This window comes from Limanda limanda, chromosome 6, assembly GCF_963576545.1.
Source record: "Limanda limanda chromosome 6, fLimLim1.1, whole genome shotgun sequence".
In the NCBI taxonomy this organism is placed as follows: domain Eukaryota; kingdom Metazoa; phylum Chordata; class Actinopteri; order Pleuronectiformes; family Pleuronectidae; genus Limanda; species Limanda limanda.
This window is the reverse complement of record NC_083641.1, coordinates 19,983,694-19,996,382: the sequence shown is the minus strand read 5'-3', so window position 1 is coordinate 19,996,382 and position 12,689 is coordinate 19,983,694.

Sequence of the window (12,689 nt, the reverse complement as noted above, 5' to 3'; positions counted from 1 at the left end):
TGGTAGCAGTGTACTTTCAGTGCTCGCCTGGTCAACAGAAAATGCATTCTGTAAATTTTCCCCATTGGTATAATTAAATAAACCACTTCAACTGTACTGATTAGTTTTGTTAGCGGTGCATAACTAAAGAGAGGAAGCAGAACCACAGAAGCAGCACTACATTATGTATGTATGTATTGGGTGATGAGCCCCCATAGTAAGTCCCAAATAACTGAAGACTTCAATCATGATGGCACCCAACAGTTTACAAAAACATGAAAACCCACATAGTGGCTTTCATTAGTTTCCATCCGACATGACAGTCCCATGACATCCTCAGTGGAAAAGTGAAGGGCAGCCAGTGCTAGATCTGACTGGGATTTGGCAGTGGGATCCATGCTGATTTGACCTCCGAAAGAATGATGAGGCCCAGGGTCTCCGAGGTACGCTTCCTGGAAATCCCTGCTGTCATTGGTTAATTAAATCCTCATACTCCAGAGGACTTGACATATAAGCATCACGCCTGGCTGTTTCCTGCAATAACAAACCACAACGTCAGACATCGCTCCGTCTTTCCACAGCTGCTCTCAGGCTAACATTGATTATTCACTACTGATTGATCTGTTGTTCCTCCCAAGGCAGTGAAATAAATTGGAAGATGGAGAGATGTGGGGTCTCTGACGTCTATCAGGAACAAGCAGGGGGAAAGGGGCAGGGAGAGGCAGATTGACGACTGTGTTTTATTGACATTGTATCACTCGATTTCCTTGTAAGACAGTGGATTAATTTCTCCTCACAGTGCACAGCCGGCCTCTGTTTCATTTCAAAGATTAATCCGTCACATCATCGCATTATTTGCTTGATTTAATTAGGGAAACCAGAATAGAGCGTCTCCATTTGAGGGTTAAATCATTAATTTGGCTCGAATGAGAAAACACAGTGCAGTAATTTCTTCAATGAAAAGGAAGGGGCCAGCGAATCGTAAGACACAAAGATATTGAAGAGATACGTTTAATAGCTGGGGATAATAAATGGAAGGAGGGAGTGAGTCTGGGGAACGCGTTAGAATTCAGCTGAGATATTGCGACATAGGTTTGATGACAGTTGAGAGGTAAACAGGGGAAGGAACCAGAAATTAGGACATGACGTATTTATTTTTTTGGGTTTGACCAGATGGTTTTTTTTTCCAACAGGGACACGTTAGGGTTTACCTCACTACAACAGATGTCAGAGAAGTAATACAAAATAACTTGAACATAAGGTTGTAATATGATATCATAGGCTTTAAGGAAGTGTTAGCGTTAAGTAGACTGCAGATAAACAGGTTGAACAAAGTAAGGCAAGCAGTGCTGCCCTGCAGTAAATAGCAGTTTGGTGCACCCTGTAATGATTGGTTTGTTTTGACAAGTTCCAAAGCGTTTGCCTCAGCTTAATAGTCAGATTTAAAGACGTAGGGTGTAGTTGTTAAAATAAGTGTCTCTCAGGTGGTGCTGTTGACAGTCTGTGACTTACACCTGAGAACTGCCCTACTTGAGACGTCTCATCCCATTCAGTGTTGAAGTGTTTGTCAGAAACACCAACAAATCACGTTTATAAAAGCGGTTACTAATATAATGTGTCAGTTTGTCAGGTTTTCAAGTTAACATGAGTGGCAGAAGGTAAAGATTAGTCCCTGCAAGGAGTGGGCAATTTTTTATAAACACAGGAAAAATAAGTAAAAATGACAAGGGGACATGATGACATATGAAAGACCAGAGGGGCCAAACAAACCTCCTCTAAAACCTCTAATGAAACAACACATTTAAATTCACTTGGTCTGAATTCATATTTGGAACTACTCCGAATCAAACACACTCCTGAATATCAGTCTCCTGTGCAGGTGAGATTATTTTTATTATTCATGAATTGTTCTCTGAGAAAATAAACATATATGTATCTGGCAAAATTCCTAGATGCACCTTCTGATCCAGACCTGCATTAACCTGTAACGGGCCCTTTCCTGACCCACACCACATCCTCCCAGCAAGTTTTGTGGTAATCCTTCCTGTAGTTTACGTAATTCTGCTAACTAACAAACAGACGCACAGACAAACGCAGATGGAAACATGGCGGAGGTAATAAAGGGGGAAATGTAAGGGCACATTAGCGAATGAGAAAATATTTTACAACTAATCTTTTACCAACAGTAAGTAATAAAAACAAATGACTGAATATTTGAGTAAAAAACACACAATGTACTTCCAAGAAGACCACATAGCCGAATCCGTTACTGCAGTAGCAGGAAAAAACATTAAGAGCCATTTAGTCCTGTTGTATTGTATTTTCTCCACCTTTTGTTACTCCACCACGTTGCATTAGCACAAATGGTTTTAAAGTACATAAAGTGCATAACACATCTGATGTATATAGATTTCTATGACCTAAATTCACTTTCTTTCATGATGATGGCTTCTCTCTTGCACTAAAATCCCATCCAATTTGTCCCTCTTGAAACCGGCTCTTTTCAGGTAGCTTTTACAGCAACTTTCTTTCACCTATTATATAGTGAGAGCCAGTGTCACAGACGAGATGGGCTCCATAGAAACTGTAACAGAACCTAATGGTCTCTGCCATTATAGCACCATTCACTGGGGCCCATGTTGTAAAGCAAATTATAAGAAGGTCTCGAAAGTCTCCTGGAATTAAAGCAGATGCAGAAATAATGGCTTTTAATCTGACAAGGTGTGAATCACAACGCAAATCTAAATAGATGTCGGATCCGTATTTGGATGATATTAATTGATTCTGTGCAGTCGAGAGACAGCATTATGGATGACATAACAGCTTATAAACCCTGCCTCCTCCGTGTACGTGGATGGGAAATGGGCCAAACTAAAAAGTAAATTTTTTTTTACTCAAAGATAGTTTCTGTCAGTATAGGTATAGTTATTATCACAGAGATCCTTATCAAGTGTTATATTTTCTATGAATTGGGTTTGAATTTAAATTTGATGGTATAAAATGGGTTGAAGCCTGATGATTGACTGCTGAGACTGACTCATGATTGGTCGAGCACTAGTACGGGCGGGAACTTGATAACGCAGGTCCATTCCCTGATTGATATTGCGCAGACTCAGGTTCCAAATAATGTCATTGGCGCAATGTTCATATTCATATTTAAGCTTCATTTGTAGACGGTGGGAGGAAGTTGAGATTCATCATCCGTCCTTCTGTATAGTCTATACAGATTTTTTTTGGCTTGCTTCGTTTTTATTTTTATTTTGTAATTTTTTGCAACCATAAAGTGTCTTTTTAAGTTTTTTATGCCCTTAGCTATTGACCTGTGTGGCCATCAGGTGTTTGATGGGGTGTTTTCCTTGGCCTCTGAAAAATAATAACACGTTTTGGGGCAAAGATACAAAACATAAGGCCATAACTTGAGCTGACACTACTTCTGAGGAGAATTGATGGAGACAGGCACACAGTTCGCTAAGTCCGTGCAGAACATCAGCATGCTGTAGGTGATCGGTTTGGCTTCATTAAAGTTACAGTGGAGTTTTCTTGTCAGGGAGGCCAGGAGGAGGCAGAGACAGGGCAGCAGGCCAGTGTAGCCCAGGACAAGTGAGAAGACCACCGCAGAGCGATAGCTTATTCAAGAATGATCTCAGGTCCCCAGAGGTCCATAATGTGTCTTTCTGCAGGCTGAAGAGGAGCCAGGAGGGTCAGCCACAGCACACAAATCAGCGACGGGGAAAATAAGGTTAGGTCAGGAAAAGGGATGAGATAGATGTTTAGAATGCAAAAGAAAATGAGAAGTGAAGCAGTCATTATACTAGGAAATCCAAATCATGGGCAGAAAGCAGTTTGCAACCTTTCCCGACCTTGAACAAGTCACTGCATCTTTATCTTTATCTGCAACTGACCCGAAAGTGGGAGGATGTGAAAAACCTTGATGTCATACAAGAATCCCTGCAGGAATTAATAACGGTGAAAAGAATGTGTAAAAAACAGCATCACCTGTGCCCGGGTGCAGATGGAGACCAACCTCTGCTGAGCTGGACCGATACAACACATCAGGTGTCCCCTTGGCAGCGTGGAATCAAGGGCCACCAGAACCAACAGGGTGCCTCTCAGCAGGCAGAAGATACACAACCCGAAGCTGATTCCAAACAGTGCGTGTCTCAACATACAGGACCAAGCCAATGAAAGCAAAAAAACACTTAAGAAACAGTTATTGTATTTTGGCTTTGGATATTATTACTATCTATTATATTTCAATTTTCAGGAAACTACAAAATAATTACCCCATTTATCACAAGACAGCAACGACAATGTAATACACCCCAAAAAATGTGATTTGGCATCAGTTCCGCTGCAGCTTTATTTATACCAGTGGTGTGTGTTGGCGGGGACGGGATGTGGCAGCTGTCGATGCTGCTCCAGCAGCTGAGACAATGGAGAGGATGATTCCCATGGTGTTGTTTTAAGAAAAGAGATCCACCTGCTGGGGAACGCAGACTGTGGTTTGGGCTGAAACCGCCCGAGACACTGAACACACTCCAGAAGAGAAACAGGGAGGGGGAGGCTGTCAGGAGAGGGAAACACATATAGCAGATGTGTTTGCTATTTTTCTTTCTGCTTAATTATATATACAGTTGAGTTAAAACTTATACTCTTGACACTCTCCCATAATTCATATAGAGAGATGGAAAAAACCTGCCACAAGTGGACATTGTGAAGTTCTTTGAATGTGTTTATCATTCTTCTTCTTTATTTCTTCTTTTATTAGTAGTAGTGTTATTTCGTGCAATGTGATTACATACAAATTCAATTTCGCGGGACCCAACAAGCACAAGATAAAAAGTTTGTCACTTATTGCTTCCCCCACTTGAGTTGAAATATTGGAACTCAAACAAAAGATTCAATGACGTGAAGGTTAATCAGCGTCAAGAGTGAAACGCACCAGTGACAGATCCTGGCACCGACCCGAACTGGCCGCTCATCAAACTGGCCACTGGAAACTGACGAAGACAGTGAAATTCTCCAAGATGTGTGCACGTCTGAAGGGTCGGGTGGACTCACACATGATGGCGCTGGTTTCGGTGTGAATACAGCATTTATAATAAATGAAAAAACATTTCAATCTGATGATTCTGGGTGATTTTAACAACCTTTATTATTCTCGTCTTCATATACTCCTTGAACTGAAAAATAAATCAAGATTCATTGCTTATCCATGAAACATGTTGAGGAAGTGACCCTTTCTCCAGATCAGCACCACACTTTACTGAGTTCCTTTGTGGCCCGTGTTCCATCATGTCTCAAGGAAATAGGTCCAATTGTTTTGACATAATCCTGCAAACAGGCAAACAGCAATGAAAACATTACTGACAGAGGTCATGAGAAAGAGTTGTGGTATTAAGAGAGAAGCTGTAGGGACACTTTGACAATGAGGCATTGCAGTATGTTTGGATTCACCTTGTTGTAGCCGACACACACTTCAGTTCCCCTGAGTGTGTTTGTTAACAATTCAATCCCAAATCTGTCGGAAATCATGATCCATAAACAAAAACCCCACCTAAGCCCCCCCCCCCTCCCCCTTTCAGATATAGCAGCTCAGCCACGGCTCCTGAGCATTGTGTTGTAGAACAGCAGATCCCTCCGCTTATCACTCAAACACACACAGGAGGCCAGGTTAGCTCGCCTGTGAAGAGCATGTGTAGTTATTCTCAGTTAGAGACAGGGAGACAGACAGATGGTGACAGTGAGATGGAAAATCCTTAAGTAGACAAAGAAGTTCTTCTAAAGTCGTACCAAACAGAAACTTTATCCCCCACATTTGATTCATCTTAACTTTGTTGGTGCGGTATCCGTGCAGTGCTCAATAATCAGTTCCAGTTTTTGAGGCTGTGGTGCTTTTGTCAAAGTTAATTGCGAGAGCATTTGTACTATTCATATGTTTCATTTGAAGGAAGCAGCCAGAGAAACTCCTCATTAACTCACAGAGAATTTAAAAGTTGAACAAGGGCAAATCTAGACCGATTGAACGGTCAATGAGCGTCTTCCTGTGGGGCGGCAGCAGTAAGACACCGTGCAAGACAACACAAATGTGAAAAGACGAATTGAGAGACATATGCTTCTGTAACACAGGATTAGATGTAATTGGCAACAAAATGTACAAGCACATGAATCATCATTCTGTTTGCAACACATCATTTTTTGTCACCATGGGCATATCAAACACCCCAAGGGTGTTTGCCACAACAATGGAGGATGATGTCTGAGCATCAGCAACACGTAACTGGCACTGTAGGCTAACATCCACATTCACGCTTTGCCAGATGAATTGGGTCCAGTTGCCGTAGCTGTGACTACAAACAAAGTGGCCTGCCAGGGAAGTATCAGCTGCCAAGCAGGAGATTTGAGTTATTGTTAATTTCCTTCGTTACAAGCATCATGACCTGCAGCCGGAGATAAACTCGCCGGAAACAGGAACATAATAGCAGCAAAGATTAACATCAGAGACATGTGATGAAGGTGAACTGAAAATCGAGTTAGTCAGACTGCACATGTTCAAGAAAAGAAAATATACAGTTCTTCAAAAAAAATCCTGAAATCAGTCTCAGGCTTTGGTGCCTAAAGATAAACAGGGAACAGTCCAATAATCTGCTGCGACATATACCTGCAATCATCAGTGTGCCGGCTCCCCGAACATAAATCCCCTGGATCATCCCAGCAAGGCAGCAGTTCATGGATATGCATCACTTAGACGGCAGCGAGGAGTGCAGTGAGGAAAAGCCCACATGAAGGACAAAGTATAAACAGCACTGATCAGTTAACATCAGGCATAATGGTCCGAATGCAGTCTGATAAAAAAGCACTAATGGCTCTCAGTGAGCACATAAATCTGCCAAAGCCCAATGGTTTCCTCCCTAATCCACATTTAGATCCAGATTTTTATTTGGATCAGTGAAAAGATGCATATCAGTGTCCTAAACATATTTTTAAATCAAGATGGTGAAATTTTCTCTGAGAAATTCACAGTAATGTTGAAAAAGGCCCAAATGTTGAAGAAAGTGACACACACCATATTTTAGTGGTCTTTCTTTTTTCTTTGGCCGTTATACCCACCGTTCTCTAAAATTTCAAAGATATCAGTTAAGTAGTTTTTGCATAATCCTGGAAACAAACAAATGCAGAGGAAAACATAACCTCAATGGCAGAGGTGATTAATTTAGCAAGAAACACACCAAATCCTGTACAGCGAATTTCTGACAATTCATTTCTGTTGATGTAACAGAACCCGGAGCAAACCAACAACATATTTTGCAAATGAGGTGTTATCGTCTCTTCACACACGTCACTACATGCACGAGCCATTTCTCTGCCGTGCCGAAGGAAGGAACAGCAAGAACAAACGCATCTGATAAACAGACTCTGGCTGAGCATGAGCAGAAAAACCTGTTTGTTATTGAACGGAGAGAATACAAGGTGATTTGGAGTTAACACAGCCAGAGGAAAACCCAAATGTATCATTCAGATCACCAGGGACAGCTGTTCTGAAATAGATGATGCTATCTGGAGTTCGTGGTACAAGCAGCTGTTTCGCCCTCATGCCTGGATTTATTTTCGGTGTTTATACAAAACACATGAGTTTAATTTTGGGTTTTTCTGACGGTAATCAACAACGACACTCTTGATTTGGAGGAGATAGGAGGGGTTGAATAATTCTGTGAAATCATACACGCAATTCGACCCCGTGTCTCTCAGAGTCTCCCCACGCGGATGATGCGCTGCATGTGGGCATGTGAGGGTGCTCGTGTAGATGTACAATTAGCATGAGGAATAGATGAGAGAGGCCTATTGAAGATGAGAGGGGGTGAGAGGGAGAAGGGGAGAGCTGTCATTTTCAGGAGCCGAGCCATCTCAGTGTCAAGTGTTCATCCAATTACACTGTAAGTGTCTCTGGTTTCCATCCTCGCTTCCTTCCCTCCCTCTCGTTCCTCCCGAGGTCTCCACTTTCTCGACCAGCTGATCTCTGCTCCTCTCCTTCAACTGTTATTGGTTCTTAAGGAGACTCGAGTAATTACGGCTCCACTGCTCTCGTCCCTCTTCCTATGGGTTAGAGAAGAAATAGTTGAAAGAAATAAAAAAACATTTTGTATAATTCAAGGGAAATTGTTATTTTCTTTAATTTCCGTTGCAAAGTTAGATGACAATGTTGATAAAATAGTTTTTTACATGTTCACTAAAGCTTTAATTGTTTGTAAAGGAGCAGCAACTTGTTTTTAGACTTCAACGATAACAAGATAAATACTTATATATCTCTTATTAGTGTGGCAGAAAGTTACTTGGTGGGTTTTATAACTGCCAAAGAAAGTCCGGTTTCCTTTTATCAACCTTGTCTTTGTGCCAAGCTAAGCTTATTAGCTGCTGGCAGTCGCCACCAAAGTGTGTTTCTCAGTTACTAACAAATCCTGTAAAACTTGCACATGGTTTCCTTAGCTTCGACACAAGGCTGATATCTATTTGAGTGTTGTGCAGGGCCCCTGGAGTCCTGACATATATTTTATTTTGTGTGCATAAGGAAATCATTTGCTGCATCCATTAACTTGTTCCCACAAGCTAATTATCTTGTGCAAACAAGTTATTATCTTGTGTGCACGAGATAAAATGAAAATATCACCTGTCGGGACTTTAGGGGCTTTGTAAGAAACCAAGCACTCGCTGTCTTTTCTCCAAACTTTGCCCTTTAAATTACACTAACCAATTTAGCTGAAATTAAAAAATTCAATACAAACTACCTACACTCCATTACTTTTAGCTGATTTCCATCTGTTCATGTTCATTCTTGTTATTATATATTTTTTATTTTCCTTGAAATTTTAATTGTAAAAATCCTAGTGTTTACCTTTTATCTGTACATAAAGAACTTTTGTAAAACATAAACCTTTAAATATACGTACATTCTACCTTATAGGCTATTTTTTTGTCCGACACTGGCCCAAATGACCTATGGACCTAAAAGAAAAAAGACCCAGACACTATTCTGACAAAGTTGTCAAAGTCGTCAGCCGCTGCTTCAGCACCTCCACCTGGGGGATTCGAGAGGGAATGATGTGGGGCTCAGAATAGCTGAGAACGGGTCCGCAGAGGAAAGTTTGTGACAGTTCATGGCTCAGCTCTAAAATATGAGTTTAGGTTTCTGTCAGTCATACGATGGGTTTCATGAATACTGAGGAGAGGGAAATGGGCTAAAGCTAGATGGGACCCATGAAGGGCTGAGAACAGATTTGATTATAAATCCACCAGATTCCACCCTCCCACTGTCGGATGCCAAAGTCAACTCTTCACAGCACGGAGCCTGGCATTGTAGCCATCACAACAAAGAGATTAGAGTGTCTTCCACCCAGAAGACGGAGACATAAAAATGAACCATATTTGAATGTAATAAATCTTTCCACATCCTCCCAACACTTTGTTATTGTTTCTATATTTGTGTCTCCAGTTGTGCGTCGCACAGCTTCACCCCAGAAACTCCTCTGGCTGAGAAGCAGTTGCCTACTTTGTCTTCATTTTTCCTTGGGTACATTATCCCTCGTTAAAGTATGTGAAATGCTCATATATGTACGTCACAGTTTTTGTGCAATACATGAGGTCTTATGATAAAAAGATGTGTTGTAATATGCCTGATTCAATGATTGAGTTTGAGACCAGAAGGTATCAGGATGTGGGCCATTTCAGTCAATCATGAAACACAAGGAAAAAAATGGATTGTGAGCTATTTTACAAGTTGCCTACTAGTAAAATATCCCAAAATATATATGGGCATTTTTTGGGCAAACATGCATTGCTCCAGGCAAGGTGTAATCTGGATGTGAACCTAAGTGTCCCATGTGGTAAATAGTGAATATGGCCCAAATAGCCAAAGAAACAACAATTCAGGCATACGGTTGACGTGCGGTATTGCATTTGCTTACTATTGGCCCACATCTGGCAAACAAAGGCGCATCATTCAACGTGGTAAAATCACTTTGCTATGTGGAAATGTTTTAGCGACAGCAGTGAGTCCACATTGTTGATCCAAAATGAAATATTTCAAAAACTTTTAAATAGATGAAATTAGTAGTTAATGCCAGATTATGCATTTTTTACCTCTTCACCTCACCAAGGTTCAATTTTTTTTCTTTTTGAGTCATCTGTTGGATGGATTTGCCACGATACTGGTACAAACGTTCATATCTCCGTTGGAGTGAATTGTAATACCTGTCATGATCCCTCGGCTTTTAATGTTAACAAAGATGATGGAAATGGACTTTGACAGGGAGGCTCTAAAACAAAGGCTCAGAGTCGTCAAGTTTAATTTCATCAAGCAGCAAGTTTATTCTGCACGCTCTGTTCAGTCAGTGTTTATTGTGTTGGAAAAAAGCAGGAAAAAACCCTAGAAGAAAGGCCAGTAAACACTGATTAGTTGTTCATCTTTCAAAATTCACCTGGCAGGCTGCAGCCTGTATCTGTGTGTTTGTTCATCAAATGCACTTTGATTTTTGTTTGTGTTTGAAAGAGAAAAGGTGTGCCACCCAGGGACATAGAGAAGAAATGATTGTTTATCTTTCTTTTGATATTACTCGTCTAACTAATGCTAGCTATTTTGTCATTTCTGGCTATTTTGTCTTTCCGCCAAGTGGTGAAGTTTTCTCTTCGTCCTGTTATAAATGAACTAATGAACATATCTCTGTTTTTTTCTCTCCTTCACTTTAACGCTTCTTATAATTGACTCCACAGTGTGAACTCTTTTAAAAGTCTGGGACTGAAATCCATTAGGCGAACTCCATCAATAACACCCAGTCTTTTTCTGTGAACAATGTCAGATGTGATACATTTGAGTATTTATGTATTCAGGCTGCTGTGCTTCACTCAGGAGAGCTTGAGTAGAAAAAAATTACAGACCAGGAGGTTGTAAAATTAGATGGATAAGACTAAGTGTGTGTGTGTATATATCTGTGTGTGTGTGTCCCTTGTGTATTCGTGTCGCACAGCTGGACGTCAAAAGTATCGGGTGTTAGGACTGGCGATGGTGTTGCCATGGCTACCAGAAGTCTGTCCTCTTATTTATTTTTTTTGTCGTCCCACGGTCTCATAGGATGTGAAGTGAAAAACAATGGAAAGAAAATTGGGTGGGGAGCCCCACTTTCTTAAGCACTTTTAATTGTTATGTGCGGAGATGTCCTCGGGGATGCTCTTCTGGTTTGGTTTTTCAAAAATAAGCATTCGGTGAACTGTTTTACTTTTGGCACGATGCCGAACTCAAGATAAAAGCTTCATAAAGCAGTATTTCTGATAGTATTTATGTTTCATCATTTAGAAGCAATCAAACAAGTCTCTTTGCTCAACAAGCCAGGTCCTAAGTTAGGAAATAAGTCGTCATTACAACTCAGCCTCCACATCTGTACTAGTAGCACTGTCATCTGAGGATTATTTAGTTTCCCTGGTTGTTACAGCAGATTGTATCGCCTCCACTTTCAAGAAAGCGGGGGGTGTACGCCTCATAATCCAGCACAGGCTAAATAAGGTTATTTACATGGTGTTATGTTGAACATGTAGCACTTTTTAGCTTGGCTTTTTTGACGCAAAATGTATTTACTTGATTCTTGTTCTTATCATAATTGCAAGTGTCGCAAGTTGCTTTGGATAAAAGCTTCAGCTAAATGAAATGTAATGAGCATGTGCACGAGATGCAAACATGAGTAATTGGGTAGCGATGGAAACTTCCTGTGCCAAAGCCATGCATTATGTTTAGCAGAAACATATGTCATATCCATAAACACGGCAAATACTTGTTAAGGCCGGAAAACATGACAAACACAGTGCAGCATCAGGATGTTTGCAACTTGTACCATAATTGTGTGTTTGTGCCGTTAACAGGCTCAATCTGTTTACTTCAGCGAGGGCAGAACACGATCTCTCGCTGCCACTCTGCCACACACACCCGCTTCACAACTCTCGTAGCCGGCTTCAATTTGACATTTCTGTCCCCACATATCATTATGGAAGGCCACCACATGGTGCTGTGTGATGCAGTTTGCCAGGTGCGGTACATTAATGCTCTGTTTCTACTAGTCAACTTGCACTCCCGCTTGCTTAGTGGAATGAAGTCATTTGGAGATAATATGGAAAAATACATGACTGGGACCCAAGAGTAACAGCTGCTCCATCCTACAACAAGGCTCATATACTGTTCGTCACAAATGGTTTAAAAATCCTGATCAACAAGGAGGTTTATTTTGTAGATATTATTCGTGGATTCCCATTTTTTTATTTTATGTTTGAGAATTTACATTTTTAGTTCATGGTAATTAAATGCTGTATATAGAATATGAAGTGTATTCTAAATCTGGATCTATATAATGTGGTGCACCTTCCATAATGTGAGTGGTGTTTAACATTGGCGGAGTTATATGATGTAAGGTGCGATGTACCACTTTGGTTGTGGGGAGTTCAGGTTTGGAGATTCGGACAAACGTGTTTGGTGTCACACATTAATCTGTCCCCATTCTTTTGCTTTACCCAGAGCTCTAAAGTTAGTTATAGTCTAGTTAAGGCTTGGGGGGGAAATCCTTCCTCACAGTACTTAGCTAATAGTAATATACATAGTAATTTGTGCACAATGCAGCTTGGTAAAGTAGTTTTAAAAAGGAAATATTAGAGAGGCACATTGGGCTTTTTTCAAT